General features: G+C 32.7%; 1 pseudogene; it reads right to left on the reverse strand.

Annotated features, from left to right (window-relative positions):
• Positions 1 to 1,441: 1,441 nt before the first annotated feature.
• The window catches only part of LOC106466015, an 80,697-nt pseudogene continuing 64,688 nt past the window's right edge, over positions 1,442 to 17,450 (reverse strand).

Genomic DNA, 17,450 nt, shown 5'->3' on the forward strand with positions numbered 1-17,450 from the left:
GGTTTGGTTTGTTATGAACTTCGCACAAAGCTACACGAGGGCTATCTGCGCTAGCCGTCCCTAATTTAGCAGTGAAAGACTAGAGGGAAGGCAGCTAGTCATCACCACCCACCGCCAACTCTTGGGCTACTCTTTTATCAACGAATAGTGGGATTGATCGTCACATTATAACGCCCCCACGGCTGAAAGGATGAGCATGTTTGATGGGACGGGGATTCGAAGCCGTGACCCGCAGATTGCAAGTCGAGCGCCCTAACCACCTGGTCTATAGCAAAGGAAACATTCCAACTGGTTAGGTGATAGATGGGCGTCTCAGATTTTAACAAACCAGTAGGTAAAAAAATAAAATAAAATAATGGTTTTTCGAAGTAGTAAAATATATAGCGCTTTAAAAAAAATTACAGCTTCCGAAAAAATCTCAGTTATGTAATTAACTATTTTAAAATAACTTACAGGAGAAAAAACCCTCACACATCCAGTTTTTCATAAAAATAATAAGTATTATGACGATTGTTTACAATCAACGCAGTATTTGGCTTTGTATATATACGTATTATCATCTTGTAATTATGATGTTGGTAAATCAATACTTGTAAGAAATCAAAAGAAAAGGGTAAGGAAAACTGGAGTTGCTGTTATAACTTTGTCAGGTCATGTAACTGTAATACAAAACAATATTCATACAAATAATTCAACATAGTGTTTGTTTGGCTATTCTTATTTAAAGTCCGTAGAATAAATGAAAGAAATATATTTTTGGCAGTGTAAAGCATTTTTTCCTTTATTTAACTTTTTACAACATGGGCTATTCCGAAAAACAAACAAACAAACACAAATTAATCACGTGGTCAAATTCATTTCATAACATCTGAACTAAGTCAAACAGGAATGGCAACCAGGATCGCCGAGAGTTTTCATGGGCACCGGGGAAGAATTGTTATATATTACACCTCTCTCATTCAATCCTCCCCCCCTTTCTTTCTCTAGGGTCCCATTCAAGGCATTGGGCATCCGAGAAAAATTCCTCGGACTCCCCGCCCTCTCGGTGGGCCTGATGATAACGTACACATAATCAAGTCATGGCACTGTGAAATGCTATTCAAATGAAAAACGAATTGTAAATTAGTTTAATTAGACATTTTGTTGAAACACTAGAAAAAATTTCAATAGTCGTGAACCTGCCATACGTTTCGATACTACCTAGCGTATTTCTCAGTAGCTGCTAAATGTTGTACATTAGTGCGTGGGATTAAATACAATTACTGCAATAGCACGTGATATTTTGTAATTATCTGTGTTAGTAATTGTATTCAATTGATTTTCTCCTCCTAGAATACACCATGACCTATGAAAAATATTTTGAAATATTTTATAGAATTTAGCCAAATGTTATGATTTTTTTTTTTTTAGGATGTGATTTGATAAACCTTAAGCATTGGAATTTGATATAATTTTGATGGGTATTTTTTATACACGTACTCAATGTTTAGTGCATTTCGCCATACTAGGTTTCATGGCATATCTTACAAGAAAATTTATATACGCTAACAATCCTGTTTTCGAGTTGGATAGGATTTTTTGGGTTAACTAAAATATTGCTTAAAGTTATGCAGGGGTTAGATTTAATCTTGTTTAAATGCATTTTTTTTTTTGTAATTTGCTCAGATTATCTTTTGATATATGGATCACCGTGGTTGTTGTAGGTTGTGAATTCTAGTTTTTCTTGTTAATTTATTTATTTTGTTAAATAGATTTAATAGGATAAACAATTTTAGGGCTTTTGTCTGATGTTTGTTTTCTATAAGTTAATCTGATACATTAGAACAAAGATTTTGGGATCTTGACATTAGTTTTTACAATGCTTAACAGTTTTCAAATTTCATCGTAACAGAAAATCATATTCCAAATTAGAAATATAGTAAAATTGTAGCCAAATACAATATCAAACTTCAATGTATTTTTCATGAGTCATAGTGTATCCTAGAGGATGAAAATAGCGTGAAAGAGGTACCAATACAAATATATCACAGAATATCACGTGATATTAACGAAACCGTGGATAATCGCTGTAGTAGCGACTAATGAAGATACTAGATAGTGTTAAAACGTAACACGTAATAGGTTTTCGACTCTTGATTTTAACTTATTGTTTTAAACTTTATTTTTTCGGTGTTTCAATAAAATGTTTAATGTTGTTTACCCAGGCTTTTAACCCTTTGATACAAATTTAAATTAATTAAAATATCTTATTAGAAAAATAATCAACGGTGAAGAGTTTAATGCAGGGATGAAACTGAGAAGCTTAATAACTAGAAGAAGACTCAAGAGGTCATTGGGAGATAAAGCTTATAAAATGTTATAAAGCTTATAAAAATACATATACATGTATCATTTAAAAAAAAAAGAAGATTTTTAATTATCTTAGTTAATGTACTTCTCAATATCAACTAGGTATAACAAGAAAATATATTTTATCTTTTTTTATGCCATACTGAACTTGCGTTTCCTTGTTGTTTGAGGCACCTTTGGCTTTATAGATACAAGAGCAAGGTTGGAAAAAGTATTGTTCTTTTGAGGTATTATGGGATATGTTTTGAAACGGCCCTTCCTAGTTTTAGGCATTTTGGGAGCATAGGTAAATATCAAGTACTGGAGAATGGGGGTCATTAAATACATTCTTAATTGTTTAATCACTTCTGTTAGCTTACACCTATGGTTTTAACTTGGAAAACTTAAGAAAAAGACATAAGCAGCTAATGTGATGGCATATATATTCTGGAAGGTCTATTTTACACCATTGTTTTAAATTAACATGGTGAGTAAAGTTTTTACTAAATATCTATAGGAATTCTAAATGTTTCAAGATCTGTATCATCACCTGTTTTATATCATCGATATTTCTGAATACTGGGCTTTTACTAGTTTGCAAATATCGAATGATTCAAGTTGCTTTGTTACTATTTCACAGTGTAACTGATACGTTAATAGCAGTAACTTTTGGTCTAACTTACGTTTTCACAACAATAATAGACTTAATAAAGAAAATAATAAGCATTATATTTAAGTTCACTGCAATTATTTAAAATGTATTAGATTAAATTATCATATCAGAAGTTCCTAAAAAAACGTATATGCTATAAAGATTATGTTGCAAAAAAGTACTTTTCACAGTTTTAGCCAGTGTTTATTTGCAAATTTAATACAGATTCACTCTCAAGAAACTATGCAAGATGGGTATAAATATTTTGACAATGTTTAATTTCTGATTAAAATGACTGCAATATAACTTACTAATAGTATTAGAATTAAACTTTCCTTCTTTACAAACATGCAACCACAGTTTAAAGCAAAAACATTGGCATTGACAATTTCACCAGTACTCTGTCTGTTGGATGAAATAGAGCAACACTCACAAACACGTCTTTAACTTTTGAACCAGTGTTATTATTATTACTATTTGAATAAGGCACACTTTACCTAAACAGAAATTACTTTAAGCTGAGAAATTACTTCTCATATCTTGTTATTGAATCAGTGGCAACATCAGGGGGAAGTGAGAGGTAGCAGGTATAACTTTAAATATTTGTGTGTCTGTCTATCCATCTTCCCAAAAATCTGTATTGAAAACAACAGCTCACAGAATACCAAGTCTTCAGGCATCATATAACTGTACATAAGAAAACCTGATCCAATGATACATAGTCTAATTTCTGGTATGTATAGTTACCTCTGCAACCAATCACAGTAAGAACTGAGAACATTTGAAAGTTACTATTGTAAGTCAGCTTGGTAATTTTCAGTTTACTAAAACAAAAATAAAAATTCAAGAAAACATTCTGCAGCAAAAATAATTCTATTTTTGAACTTTTTAATTTGTTCTCCATGACTTTTTACCTATCATTTTAAAATATAAAATTAAAAACTTTGCCCTACAAGTCAATACATCTGGCACCCCTTTGGCCCCCACTTTCAGAATCCTGCAGTTGCCGCTCTATTGAACTAAGCTATTTTGGGATGTTTTGGGCTGTAAAACTGCTTTTTAATTTTATTAAAATGTGAGACATTTAGCAAAACATCAGTTACTGTAATGTAATGAAGCACCATATACTGTTTACCTACACAAAGAATAGTAAAAGGATAAAAAATATGCATAGTCTACATAAAGTTCTTAATATTTTGCACTATTAAGTTGTAAAAAAACACAGGCAATAAGTGAAATATTCCGAACTCAAGACTCTTTAGGTTGGTCATTTACAATGAACAAATTTTACAATAAAAAAGGAAAAGATAAGCAGGAACTAAGTAGCACAAACAAGTATATTAAACTGTGTAAAATATTTCAGTTTATACTTTGGAAAAATAATGTGTGTGTGTATATATATATATATATGCTTGGTTTTTGCATTAGAAACAAAAGTGAATAAAAAACACTGAAATCTCTATATTTATGAAAGCTTTTGAGAGAATATGGGTATTATTATTATTTTTTATATTTTTAATCTTTTAAAACATCTTTATTATTGCAGAAAAAAGTACACATAAAGCTTAAAGTTCCTTCATGACAAGAATCCTAAACTTGTATTCTTGATGCAAACAGCACACCTACTGATACGAGACCTGAGATTACCAGCCTTAAGGGTCTCACTGGCAGGCCGCTCAAACTGGGCTTGTTGTTCTACAGTAGATAACCAAAAACTATACTTGTTAGCAAAATAATGGCATGTCCCACGAGCACCATTACACTCAATAAATGGAGTGGCTCTGAAGTCTTCTAGGCAGCTACCAGGACTGGACAAGGATTGACCACCACCTTCTGCACCAGCTGCTGTGTGCTATAAGTAAAAAAAAAACACTTCAGGTAACTTACTAGATTATATCAAGGTGTTTCTGACTAAGTATTTGATTAAGAAACAAATTAAAGTATTGGGTTACATAATTCTGGTTTTAAAAGTCCTACAATGATAAGTTTGTTAATTTCTGAATAATGATAATGGATAACTAATTGTTACTGTACGTCACATATTATCCACAAATCTAAAGTATTTTAGTTTATTAGTGGTGACTAAAGAACTATACATCCAAACCAAACAAACTCTTATGATATGATTTGATCACAGGATTACCAAAGTTGTGTCTACATTTACGATAAAGCTGAAAACAATACATTTTGATGGTTATGTTGCATAGTGTTGCATGACAAACATATAAAGATTTAAATATGGGTTAGCAGTTACAGCTTTAAGAAAGAGAGTTAAACAAGATAAACATTAAACAGAGCTCAGCTGTGTACATACTTAAGAAAAATGAAGAGCAAAAAATGCATTAGATATAAGAACAATTAGATTGCAAGTCAAATTGTAGTGAATTTCAAGATATAAATGAAGCTGTAACTGTTACTATGGAAGAGGAATGACCATTAAAGTAGAAGAGGAACATGTAAAGAGGCTTGGTTTAAGTGTTTTTTTTTGAGACCATGAAAAAGGTACAGTGAAAATATGTAAAATAGTTAACAGCTATGATAGGTAACTTATGAGTAGAGGTACTAAATAAGAACTCATAGGAAAGAAAAACTATGTTAAGATTATATGTGAAGGAAGGTTATATTAGACGAAAATGCTAACTTGATGTTGAAAAATGATACAGAAAGAAACATTGTATGTTAAAATTATCTGGATAAGAAAATTACATCACAAATAATACTGCAGGACAAATGTAACCTTGTAAAGCAGTATATTATTATATGGTATGTTTGAAATTTACAGGAGGCATGTTAAAATTAAAGACTTGCTTAGTTCAGAAGTCATAGAAGTTGGTAGCAATTACCTGGAAGATTGAAGAGTTGATAAAACCAGGTTTTCCATAAAAGCTATAATTGCAAAAGATTACTGTACAAAGAATTATAATTATATAATTTGATCTTGGTATTTGTATTGTGTTAGATGAAGTATTAGTTGTTGATATTAACAAGAAGTGAATATTGGATTGGACTTGCTTCTGACCAATGGAAGGGTTTTGGATTTGTGTGAAAGTATCGTGTTTTTAAAGGGCAAAGATAAAGATAGCAAATGAAAAAGATTAGATTATCCTGTCAAGATTATGGTTGAGTGCAGGATGTGAAATTATAGTTATATTTCCAGGATTGTTTGAGCATTTGTCTAGGATTTTTGCACAAAGTTATATAAGGGCTATCTATGTATAGACCAGAGGGAAGCCAGCTGGTTTAACCAAATAGTGGGATGTGACTATCACTCTTATAACACACCAATGACCCAAAATCTAGAGAGTGTTTTAGAGGCAGTTGGACATGGATCATGAACCCTGGGATTGGAAGTCTAGGCCTGCTAACCACTTGGCCATGTCTGGCCAATACTTCCAGGAAAAAGTGATTTATAAGTGATATACATGTAGAAAAATTAAACTCTACAGCATGCTTGTAGAGAAAAAACCATGATTGGTAACGTGTGGGCTACCAACTATATCTGTACACATTTTTAAATCTACATCATTAATTAGCTCTTTCATATCTTACTGAGCAATTTTATTCCATGACTACAACAAGGTATTGACAGAATTATGATGTTGTCTAAAGTTATTAGTGGACTCAACAGCTTCATATTTAAGAGATAGTAAAATAAAAATGCTCTAAACTAGTTATTGGTTCAATATTAAGGTGAATTTGGAAGATGGGGGTAATAACTAATTTGGCTTATCAGATTATTGATACTTGTATTGTGAACCCTATTAAAATAAAGCCTCACCTTTGTCCAATTGCAAGAGGTCGATAAATATGCTAAGAACATGTAGAAACAAAATATTAATAGTCATCCTCAAGTTTTTGGGCCTTACCTATTGTATTAGTATTAAACAAAATAGGACAAAATAATTTACTTTTGTGGATTTTCTGGTTTTAAATTAAATAACTAAAAAAATTCCACACCATTTTTTTATTTGTGCTGTGGAAAGCCTGGCATTTAAGGCTAGTGAGTATATCACCAAGTAGAGGCTGAGTTGCCAGCTAGTTAAAACAAAAACAAAACAGTTTTCATTTTTGGAATGGGGTTTATATGAGTTTATAATGTTTCATGATTTGGTTTAAACATTGATCCAAAAACCTTTGAAAGATTAAATATTACTTGGTATATAAGAAGTAGTCCTTATAGGGATATTGTTAGCAGATATAATAAAGGAACATCTATGATTTAAAGCAGTAGTGGGAAACCTGCAGTATGCATACGGCTCCCTGCTTTAGCCAAGCCCTCCTGCATCATAAGATATGCTTCATATATATATAGCTAATTTCTATTCAGATATATCATTTCTGGCTTATGACTGGTGAAGGGGATCTTGCAGCCCTTCAGGGTGTGTTTGAGAGCCTCACATGTGGACCATGGATTAGCTTAGGTTGCCCATTACTTGTGCAAAGCCAAAGGGATTCCTTTTTTTTATAGTTGGTTGATAAGCAATTTTACAAAAATGCACAAACCGGTGAAACTGTGTTAAGAAGTAAAACAAAATATTTTTTTTTGTGAATAAGGATGCATTGATTTTAACTCCCACTTCACTATATTCAAATTTTACAAAACTATTTATAGTGGACACTAAGTAGTGTCAGGAAGCTATGGGTAAGGTGTTGACTTAGTTTTAGTTATATCAAAAAGTAAAAGTATTTTATATCCAAATAAAGTGCTACTTAAACTGAAACAATTAAACAATGTCACTTTTGACATTACTTGTATAACAAGACTCAGGTTATGTTCTGATCATACTGCTTTGAAACAGTTTTTAAGATTTAAGAAACCATGCAAGTCAAGCAGCAAGGTGGTTAAATAATATCATTAACATACAAGTTGGAAAAGATGCTCAGCATAGTAATACAAATTCCATTTCCTTGTTTACCTGTAAATTGTAATATTATTAAATGTAGCAGGTTAAAAACAAAACATATTGAGAAAAACATTTGCAAGATGACTAAGTTTATTTTAGTCCTGGGTTGACATAGGATGAGTTTAAGGAGAAGATCAGGTTACCAAATGATAAGTGGGTTGACTAGATTAATAACTAAACAATGCTGGTTTCTTCTTCTCCAGCTGGAACTGAAAGACAGTTTTTGTAACATTTTTGACCCATATACTCTAAAATGAGAGGCATTAGACAAAGCTCATAATTCACTCACATGTGGATACTTTGGTGTGCAGGCTAGATATTACTTATACTGGAAAACAGTTTAAAATATTGGAAAAAATGGACTAAGCAATGTAATGTCGGTAAAAAAAAACTCAACTCTTTGTGCACTTACAAAATAAGCTCCTGATGAAGAACCTTTGTAAAGGATAACAAGTTTTGTTTAGAGTTTGCTACCTGGAACACTCGAGGGTAATCAATCAGTAACTTTATTGACAGATTATTTCATAAATTGGTTGAAGACAAAGCTGTTTAAAATCAGGAAGCTTCAAAAATCATAGAGGTTTCAGTTGCTAAACTCATTTGAGGATGTGGTACGCTTCATTTTGTCATTATTGCTTTATCATTGCTCATTAATTCAGATGTTGAGATTAGTAAACAGCTTCTCACATTAATCCAATGAAACATTTAAGAGCAACTCAATAAAGCTATGACAGCCATGTGAGTAACATTTGTTACTGATGCTCACAGGGGTTGGGATTGTGTCTCAAGAAACAGCTAAATATACTCTAGATCAACAGGGTTGGGATTCTGTCTCAAGAAACAGCTAAATATACTCTAGATCAACAAGTGTTGGGATTCTGTCTCAAAAAACAGCTAAGTATACTCTAGATCAAAAGGGGGTTGGGATTCTGTTTCAGGAAACAGCTAAATATACTATAGATCATGTCTGAACATTAAGTTGAGACACATTTAGGTTTACTCATTCCTCCTCACCCCTTATCAAAGCACTGAAGAAAGCTAACCTAATGCTAATTAGTAAGTTGTGCTAAAGAAATACTACAACAGTAAATGTTTGGAAAACTTTTCAGTGGAAGGGAGGAGGAGTAATTTGTGGTTATACACCACTCAGAAACATTTATACATTCTTTTAAAATATCCTAAGAAAACATTATGCCCCAAATTACAGTATTTTTGGAAAGATCTTGTCTTATTGTTTGTTTGTTTGTTTTTTGAATTTCGCGCAAAGCTACATGAGGGCTATCTGTGCTAGCCTTCCCTAATTTAGCAGTGTAAGACTAGAGGGAAGGCAGCTAGTCATCACCACCCACCGCCAACTCTTGGGCTACTCTTTTACCAACGAATAGTGGGATTGACCGTCACATTATAATGCCCCCATGGCTGAAAGGGCGAGCATGTTCGATGTAACAGGGATTCGAACCCGCGACCCTCAGATTGCGAGTCAAGCGCCTTAACCACCTGGCCATGCCAGGCATCTTGTGTTATAGTCATGTAGTTATTTGATACTAATTTTATGATAACAGGACCTGAGAGGCAAGGTGGCAGAGTAATACTGTCTAATGGCTGAAGCTTTATTATTTTACAAGTCATCAAGATTAACCTATAAGACATCAAGTTTTTAACAGTATTGGTAATACTAGCCATAGTGATACTGTAAAAACACAAAAGTATGTCGTTGTTGGATTGCTTGAAAAGTGCAATTTTAACAATTGTTTCTTGCTTTAACAAATCACCACTCACAAACAGTCAGGACTGTGCAAATATATTTGTATTTTTTATCTTTATTCGTCTCACAGTATTGTAGGTTGCTTATCAGAAATCATGATGTCTTGAATTTCCAAGTGCTGTACTATAAAATTTATTCAGAAAATTAAAATAATGGAGTGTATGTTTTTATAAATATGACACTTGAAAAGCAAAGAATCTAAAACAGGAATTTTGTGCTAAGATTTGAGGTGTTTATCAAAAGAGAGTGTGTGATCAAAATACATCATTAAGAAGTTACCTACCATTGCAAAACTATAACCAATCCAAAGTACACTCCATTCTGTTGGACAATCAGGGATGCTAAGAGACTGACTGTGAACAGCAATAATATTAGCAGGGGCTTCACAGACAACACAGCGACTGATGTATTGGCGAATTCCTTCTTCTCCAACGGGCATCATTGGAATAGGAGCAGTAGTAGAAAGCCAATATGATTTATCATTTCGACTAGCATAGTTGCAAACACTGTTGAAGTCACAGAAGAGGAAAGGCATTGTACTGAAACGTTGAAGACAGGAGCCAGCATAGCCTACTCACACAAGAAAAGGAAATGAGTGAGCAAAGGTTATGTATAATATACTAACCATGAAGCAATAAAATTTATGATATTTTTAAGCACATCAGTATTTGATTTAGAATTCTTAATAATTTTTGTTAGGAAATTAGTTATATCATTTTTACAAAATTATGGCTCATGTCATTTCTAGTGATGAAAATTTTATTCCATGTTTATAATGGTTGTGAAACATTATCTGTTTTTAATCAAAACTTTGATGTCACTTAGACATGAAGTAAAACCAATCAGAGACTAAAAGCTGTATTTATTTTAAACTAAACTACATTTTTATTTCTAAGGAAAATGGCTGATTCTGCTCCTCCCCCAAAAAACAATTTTTTTTTTAATATTGATCTTTTTAACATTTTACATGTTTGTACATTTTTCAGGGTTTACTAGTGACAGCTGGTGACCTTTTTTTGACAGGTAAGTAAAACAGGAAATGCTGTACATGGCTACATTTTCAATCAACTGAAGTCAACTTACATCATGTTCCCCAACTTCTCATCTCTGCAGAGCCTGTTTCCCATATCCTCGTGAGGTAATATATAACTTACTTAACCAAGCTCTCTTGCTGGCATAGTAATGGGCCATTCTGATACATTCAATATTCTTTGTTTGAGTGTTTTTTATGCAATAATATTAAACCATGATTGAAGCCTTAGTAGCAAATAATTGATGTTTTATTACACTCTCAAAGATTATTATAATTAAAGCATAATTATTGATTATAAAAAAGAAAAAAATTGGTTTAGATTAGAGATGTGGAAATGAAAATTCTATGTTAAGTGGTGCTTCACTTGCCTCATTTAACAAGCTGCCACTGGATTTACTCATGTTAATCTAATTAGATCCATATCATTTGAATTGTAAAGGAATAACGTAAAATATTTATCTATCAGTATGAAGTTGTGTTGGTTTTCAAAGGAAGAAACATAAATAAACTTAGAATATTACATTTTCCGCAACGAATTTCCGGATTTTATTAAATATTATTTGTTATGGTTACCCTTCTGAATTAAAAAGGTTTTTCTCAGAATAAGACACATGATAATCATAACAAAAGATAGAAGGCAGAGCTGCTGGTGAAAAAATTAACATATGTCATAAGTGTGTTAATGTAAAAGGTACAAGCAAGCTATTGGTAAAAAGTGTTAAAACACATTTCATGAAATGCACAAAGCACCCATGTGATAAATGCAAGTTTCATTGAAAGTAATATACATGTTATTAAGCATGTACTTGCAGATCAGATATACAGAAGTAGCATATGTAAGATCAAAAGCTGAGGTATTTAAAATAATATCTTTTGGATATAAGAAAAATGTGATTACCCAAGTCTTGGTGATGAGCTTTTTCATTGCCTTCAATGTAAAGCAAACTGTACCCATCCCACATTCGTTGCATACCCTGCGGGCACTGAGGTACATTAGAAGATTGGCTGTGGCGTACCAACAGAATTCCCATTAAATAATCACCTCCTGGCAGACCTGGAGGTCCTGGTGGACCTGATAGTCCACTTAGACCAGAATTACCAGGTGGTCCTGGTATACCTGGGAAACCATCGGCACCTTTTAATCCTTGAGGGCCAACCAATCCAGGTAAACCTACAGGTCCCCTTCTCCCTGGTTGTCCTGGAAGACCTGTTATAGAAGAGATTAAATATGATAAGCAATAAAGTAAATCTTTTTTATTATTTGTCATTTATAAGGATAGAAAGCTACAGATATTTTTGTACATGATATTTATCTGTTTGTAATTTCTTTTTTTTGTCTATAGCATTGATTCTTTTACAAAGTAAGTTCCTGGTGAATGATTATTTATTACATATATTATTTATATAGTGAAATTACTTATAACTTCCAATTAGACAACACTTTAACTTATACCTTTTTTTCATAAATCTATAGAAACTTTTGTTTTTTATATAATCTATAAAAAATAATTGTGTCTTCTTTCACTTTAAACATTTTAGCTAAAAACTTCAGTTCACAAGTCAACAGGGATTGTTATCTTATGTTCTCAAAATTTAAGCACATATTACATTACTATAAAACTTTAAAATATTTTATATTACAAATCAACATTTATACAAACCAGGCAGTCCTGGAGGTCCTCTTGGACCTGACTCTCCTTTCTGTCCAGATTCTCCTATTTCTCCTGGTAATCCTTTATCTCCCTTCTCACCACGATACAAATTTATTGGTGCTGGGACACCTTTCTCTCCTTTTGGTCCACTTTTTCCTTTTTCACCTTAATGTAAGAAATAAATAAATAATTGTATAAGTCATTTCAATTATACAATACTGAAATATATAACAAAGATTTTTGTGAAAATTAAGTTTTATGTCACATTTTTATTGTCTACCATGAATAATCCACAGTACTGTAAAATAATTTCTCTCACCTTGTTGTCCAGGAGGGCCAGGAAGACCTTGATAACCTCTTTCACCCTTGACTCCAGGAAGGCCTGGCTCTCCTGGAAAACCAGCTGTACCTTTGTCTCCCTTGGGCCCATCAAATCCAGGCAATCCATCACGACCTTTTTTGGAACAAGTGATCAAGTTCAATTACTTTAATAAAAACCAAAATTCACAGTTTTTATAAATGAAATAACACCATAAAATAATTTAAAAAACGTTTTGAGTATTTATTCTAATAAAGAGGAAGTCGAGGTGAAATATTTACTAATTCAATTTTGTGCATAAATAAATAAATCTTAGGAACATTAAATTATAAAGTTATCTTTAGATAGATATTTCTAAACAATAACAAAGTTTTAAGAAATCAATTTTGCACATTCCAATGTTTTTCCTTAAAAATTATTCAATAACAGTACATCACTTTTAAGATATACAATTCCATAGTATTTTGGAAGGTATAGTTCTTCTCTAAACAAGAAATATAATACTTGATCTTGTTACAAAGATAGAAAAGATTAAACATTGAATTAAAATTACTTACTATGTTTATATACAATTGTGGTTGGAGAACAGGAACACAGGGATAAAATTTATTACTGTATTTGACTTAACAATAAGATTGGGTTAAACGTTTTTCATTGTGAAAAACAATAACATAAAGAGAAAATATGTTGTCTTATCCATTAACTTTGCAACTATACTTTCAGCAACTAAACCATTAATATTAGAGCTATACTTACTACAGTTTTAACAGCTGGGAAAACCAAATGCATCTATACTTTATACATATCAAACCAATAATGATAGAGTTATACTTGTTACAATTTTAACAGCTAAAAAAAATCAGTTAAACTGTATCTACTACAACTAAACCATTAATGATAGCTATAGGTGTTACAATTTTAACAGCTAAATAAAAACGAACTATATCTACTGCAACTATATAAACAATTCTAATTATACTTACTACATTTTTAACAATGAAACATTAACACTGCAACTATATAAACAATTCTAATTATACTTACTACATTTTAAACAATGAAACATTAACACTGTAACTATATAAACAATTCTAATTATACTTACTACATTTTTAACAATGAAACATTAACACTGCAACTATATAAACAATTCTAATTATACTTACTACATTTTAAACAATGAAACATTAACACTGCAACTATACTTTCAGCAACTAAATAATTAATTACAGAGTTGTACTATATACTTTTTAATAGGTAAATATTACCAATACAGTTATAGTTTGTGTAATTAAACAAACAATTCTGTGGTAAAGCTGTACCTGCTATAGTTTTATTACTTTCAACTACATTTCTAGCAACTAAAGCTACAGAAGTAAAACATTATAGATTAAAACTATTAACAAGGGGTAATCTAGCAAGTAAACCAATAGGAGTATTATTTCTAGCTTAAGAAAAAACTATAATTTAGATAATCCATAATTACTTCAGGATGGGTGAATTAGAATCAAATGGTAGTAAACCTGTTTATGTAATAGCTAATAATTACTTTAACATATCCTACCTGGAAATCCAGGTTCTCCTTTCTCTCCAATAGGACCAGGTAGTCCAGTCTTCCCCTTTTCACCACTGGGTCCAGGTAAACCTGGAAGTCCATTATCACCTTTAGGTCCAGGAAGTCCTTGTCCTGGAGGTCCAGGTCTACCTGGGAATCCTTTGTCACCTTTTTCTCCTGGAATCCCAGGTAGTCCAGGCTCTCCTTCTGGTCCTATTTCTCCATCACGACCTGGGAAATCCTTTATCACCTAAATAATTAAATGAAAGTTAAACTCACTTTATAACAACAGAGCATAGTAGCAAGAATATACATTCTTGATAATATCCATACTTTATTCACATAAAAAATTGATATAATTCTTTCTACCTAACTCAGATAATAAGGGTTAATTTATTTTTGGATTTTTTTATTAGAATTTTATCACAAGGCTATTCAAAGAGCAATCTAGCTGTGCATTGCAGTCCTTAATTTCGATCTGATATACTAGATGGAAGGCAGTTAGTCAATAGCACTCAATAAAAAGTATTGTATGACCAAATAGTAGGATTTTATTGTGACTCTTATAGCACATTCACAGTCCCAAAGTAACATGTAGTGCATTTTTGTGGCAATGGTGGTGCAAATCATGAACCTTACATTTTCATTCCAGTACGCTAACTGCTAGGACATACCTAGCCTAACAGCAGTTGATGCTGTTTCATTATGAAAGATGAGTTTTCAGGTTTTGCACTTTAAAAATAGACTATTTATTTATGAAGGTAAAATTAGTTTAATGATAATAACTCTTAGTTTTTTTCTTTTTTTCATTATTATTAGCTTTAGATGACCAACAGATTGTGCCCAAACTATGTATAAGTGCATATGGTCTAGTTGGAAAGACCAATAAAAATATCTTCAGACTAAAAAGAAGATAAAGGCACAACTGAGCTAGTAAAATATATATTTGTATATGAGCTTAAAAGAAGGATAATGGTGCACAAAGCCAAGAAGGGGACATGCAGAAGTAACTAGGTTTGAGAGATAGATATGGAGGTACATGGATTGGAAAGAGAAATATAGGTATACTGGTAATGGAAAGTTGGATTTGTGGTGTATCTGGGTTGGAATGGAGATTTGGGTGTATATGGACTTGAAAGGGAATATGGGTGTACCTGGAATGGAAAGTTTATATCTGAGTATACTTGGAATGGAAAGGTTGTTTTGGAGTGTATCTAAGCTATAAATACAGTATAAGTGTATTAATACTAGAAGAAAACTAATAAATGTATCTGGAATAAAAGGGATGGGTATGAGTGCACCTCGATCAAATAAAAGAGACATACATGTACCTTGGTTGAAGAGTGTTAGTTAGAATCACAGGGTTTTCAACACTGGGCAAAATGACATAGTTAACAAATTAATTCCATACATTTTATAAAAATAACATTACCTGATGAAATAAAATACTTAATATAAAACCACAGTATTAAAATTACATCAGTTTTTAACAGACTATAAGCCAGATAATTAAATAAGTATGTTAAAATACTCAAATAACATATTTTAAAGAATACATTGAAGCTTACCCTTTAGACCAGGTTCACCATTAACTCCATCCAAACCTGGCTGACCTGGCAGTCCAGGTTCACCTTTCTTTCCAAAGCCAGGACGTCCAGGAAGTCCTGGAGGTCCAGCTTGTCCAGGTTCCCCTTGAAATCACAATGAATAACATGCTCTTGTGAACTTACTGCCCACAGTATGGTTGATGCTATTGTACTGCTATTACTAAGATATAGTGCTTGTTGCATGATAGTTTTTAAATAATAAATATAAATCCATTATACATTAAACAGATAAAAGACAGCTGAACTAGAACTCCATAAACTATATGCAGCATGAGATGCATGTGAGATTACCAGGTAAAAGTCTGTGCAAGTACAAAGACATAAAAGACTACTACAGTAACAATAAGTACCTGCTTGGGACTTTAGCCCTGGTAATTTAATGGATAGAACTTTGATCATAGATCAATAGTTTAACTTGAAGATTCTACAATTTCTATATTCAAGTCCTGGTCAAAGCAGATTTTTTCAGCTCATTAAACATAGTGAACTTAGGTTACAACACAAATTAAGTCTTCTATGACATTTTGTATATGCCATTAATCAATGTAAAATAAAATACACTATCCTACTAAAAGTCATGGGACACACCTCTGAATGGGTGTGATGACAAAATATGCAAATAGTTTGGCCTATAAGAGTGATCAGAGGTTCGCTTGGAAGTCATTTCAAACTTGTATGCCAAATGATGAGTATACGGAAAGAGATAACAGAGTTTCAGAGGGGAAGAATAGTTGGATGTTATTTGGGGAAAATGTCTGTATGTGCTATTGTGTAACAATTAAACATTCCCAGTTCAACAATTGGCAATGTGCTGAAGTAATGGAAGTCCACAGGTGACAGTTAGTCCAAGAAACGACCAGGTAGGCGTAAAATACTGACTGACATAAGCCGATGCGCCTGGAGAAGGCTGGTTATCTCATCTCACTGTCAGACCCTAGAGAATCTGTGTTTGGAGATGCAAGCAGCCACAGGAAATCCTATAAGTTTTTCCACGACACATCAAGAGCTGCATGCCATGGATTTTCATGGAAGAGCTGCAGCCTACAAGCTGTTGATAACAAATGCACACCATCGATTGGCATGAGGCAAGGCACACCGAACCTGAACCATGGATCAAAGGAAATTGGTTCTGTGGAGCGACAAGTCACGCTACATGCTCTTCCAGTCTGATGGACATGTTTGGGTATGGAAGATGCCTGGAGAACACTTACCTGAGTGTGTTGTCCCAACAGTGAAGTTTGGAGGTGGCAGTATCATGGTCTGGGGGTACTTCTCGTGGTATGGATTACAGTGCTGAGTCCTACATTGATGTTCTAAACAACTATGTGTGTCCTACATTGTGGCAGGTTTATGGTATGAAACCCAAATAGATTCAATCTCCTTGCTATTGTCTTTTATATCCTCAACTTCAACAGGATGTAGCTCCCATTTTACATATAAAGCCACTCCTCCCCCTCTCTTTTTAGTACTCTATCCCTATCAAATAACTTATAACCCTGTATTTCAAAGCAATTTCTGTCATTAAAATCATCTACATTTAACCATGTTTCAGTTATTCTCATTATATCAAAATTCTCCATTTCTACCAGTGCTCTAAAGTCGTCTATTTTAATTCCTTATACTTCTATCAATACA

This window comes from Limulus polyphemus, unplaced genomic scaffold (genome assembly GCF_000517525.1).
Source record: "Limulus polyphemus unplaced genomic scaffold, Limulus_polyphemus-2.1.2 Scaffold2122, whole genome shotgun sequence".
NCBI classification, from domain to species: domain Eukaryota; kingdom Metazoa; phylum Arthropoda; class Merostomata; order Xiphosura; family Limulidae; genus Limulus; species Limulus polyphemus.